The sequence below is a fragment of the Microcebus murinus genome, chromosome 7, assembly GCF_040939455.1.
Source record: "Microcebus murinus isolate Inina chromosome 7, M.murinus_Inina_mat1.0, whole genome shotgun sequence".
Taxonomy (NCBI): Eukaryota; Metazoa; Chordata; class Mammalia; order Primates; family Cheirogaleidae; genus Microcebus; species Microcebus murinus.
Genome location: NC_134110.1, coordinates 8,582,851 through 8,585,669, shown reverse-complemented (window position 1 = coordinate 8,585,669; position 2,819 = coordinate 8,582,851).

Sequence of the window (2,819 nt, the reverse complement as noted above, 5' to 3'; positions counted from 1 at the left end):
CCGCAAACCACTGAGCGGCCATTTCGAAGGCGCGAAGAATAGAAGCTATCTTTAAAGCTCCCCTGACAGGAGCGATTTGAGAACAGAGCGGGGCATTGTTGGGCCCCGCCGTTCCTGGCTGAGCATTCAGCGACAGGCATTGCATGGCTGGGGATAAAATCCCTAATATCTTTGTGCTTTACCTCCTCGCGGATTTGATTCTTCCCTGCCTGACAAAGTCCCCACCGAACGCCGTTTCCTTTCATGAGGGTAGGTGGCTGCAGAGCGCACACTTTTGTCTCCAGAAAAATAGGGCTGCTTTTGAACTACTTTCTTCAACATCGATGATAAGAAAAAAAAAAAAAGGTCCTTTTATCTGCCTGGAAGGCTTTCTGCCTCGAGCTCAAGTTACCTAGATTTGCCACTCTCTGACTCCACCGTAAGAGGCTTCGGGCTGGCTCCGGACGCGTGTCTAACAGAGACCTCATATGTGACAAAGAACTGATGTGGTCAGAAAAGTTCTCCTCGTTTTTAAGGAGTTTTTCTTTCTAGACTCATGAAAGCGTCTGAAATATGTGGTCTCGGGAAGCAGAAAAACCCTCTTGGTTTGGTAGAGTGTCCACTTTATCATATTTTAGGGAAAAATGGAGAGAGAGAAGGCATTCGCTCATTGCCTTTCCTTTTCACAGCTTCTGTTAATTTTTTGTGAGAGACCTAGGACTTGAACAGATATTTTCCAGTTCTTATTTCACCAACATGAAAGTTTCTTCTTCTTCTTCTTTTTTTTAATTTTGTGGCAGTACATCGTTTCCTTTTTTAAAATTATTTTTTTATTTTTATTTTTTTATCTCAGTAAATTCTGGGGGCGCACACGTTTGGGTTACATAATTTGCTTTTGCGCAGTTTGAGCCAAAGTTGTAAGTGTGCCCTTCACAAGGAACACATTTTACAGCCCACAATGACCAGCAATGCACAGAGAAGGATCTTCCTAAGAATAACAACTTGATAGAGAAACTGGGATGGGCGACTGAAACATGGTTTATCAAAAATGGGGAGAGAGGGCCGGGTGCAGTGGCTCACACCTATAATCCTAGCACTCTGGGAGGCCGAGGCAGGAGTTCGAAACCAGCCTGAGCAAGAGTAAGACCCCGCCTCTACTAAAAATAGAAAGAAATTAATTGGCCAACTAGTATGTATAGAAAAAATTAGCTGGGCATGGTGGCGCATGCCTGTAGTCCCAGCTTCTCGGGAGGCTGAGGCAGGAGGATCGCTTGAGCCCAGGAGTTTGAGGTTGCTGTGAGCTAGGCTGATGCCACGGCACTCACTCTAGCCTGGGCAACAAAAGCGAGACTCTGTCTCAAACAAAACAAAACAAAACACAAAACAAAAAAAAAAAAAACAAAAAAAAAATGGAGGGAGATGGAGAGGCAGGAAGAGATAGCTCACACACCATCACACTTGATATCACGGGGACAAAGGGAGGGTCCCCACTAGATAGATTCCTCTGCCAACCTGAAAGTTCCTCGAGGTTCTGAGCATCACTTATTTCTGTATTCCCAGCCATGTAGCAAAGCACTCAGAATAGAGTAGGGAGAAGGAAGGAAGTCATTCTTTATTGAGCATCTACTGTTTACTGGGTCCTAGGAGAGATGCTTTATCTGCACGTGCTTGTATATATACAAATATTCAGATAAGTGTATTGATTGGCCGTTGCAAGAATATTGCTGCGTAACAAACCACCCCGAACTTCAATAGATTGAAAAAGCCCCAATCATTTATTACTGTCCACAGATCAGTTTGGTCTGGCTGATCTAAGTTGAGCTGGGCTGGGCTTGGTTGGGTGGTTCCTCTTTTTGCTGTAAATCTGCGAGTTAACGGGGATAGCTCTGTTTCAGGCTCCAGTTGTTGGGGTGGCTCTGTCCCGTGTCCCGTGTGTCTTCATCCTCCTCCCAGGACCAGCGGTCTAGACAAGGCATGCTCTTCTCTTGGCAATGGCAGAGGAACAAGAGAACAGATGGAAACATGCAAGATCTCTTATGGTCTGTGCTAAGAACTGGTACATCGTTAGGTTCACCTCAATCAGTCAAAGCAAGTTACATAACAAAATCTGAAGGCAAGGAGTGGGAAAAACATGGTAGGTGTGGTTTCAGAGTCACATGGCAAAGCATGAGGGAGAAGGAGATTAAGGCCAATAAATGTGATCTACAACCAATGTTCAATCCTGACAGCAGCCCCATGTGCTAATGATGAGACTCTTCCCCATGTCACTGATGAGAAAACTGAGGTCAGCCCCAGGTTTCACAGCCTGTTCTCTTTCCAGCAAACCAGGCTTTCTCTCTGTGGTGCTTTCTGGCGCTCAATAAATATTTGGTGTGCACATGTCTATGACTAGAAAGCCACAAGTCCAGCTGACAGGTAAAAAATTCCAATCGAGGCTCTCTTTTACAGAACTAGATTCCTGGTGCTGTTTGGAGTTTAGCCAGGTGGGCTCTGTTAGATCTGGTCACATCCTGGTCTGTCTGGAGCAACTCGGACAAGAAGGTGCACAGACCAGGGTCCCAGGTCAGGAGGGGCACCCCGTCCACTGTGTTTGCCCCATGTCCCTCTGATTGCTAGAGGACCCCAGGTATGGGAATTTTGAGCCTGCTCAGGGTGGATTTCTTAATCGAGAGTAATTACACCAACATAAAGAAATGTGTCCTTCAAGGGTAGCTGCCAAGTTCCCAGATTACTTCTGTGACCCAGCATGGTCATGTAAATGGTCAGACTTTGTGTCTGTCAACACTGACACATTCTGTGGGCAGGCAGACGGTGACGTGGGCTGTATCCTGGTGCCCTCG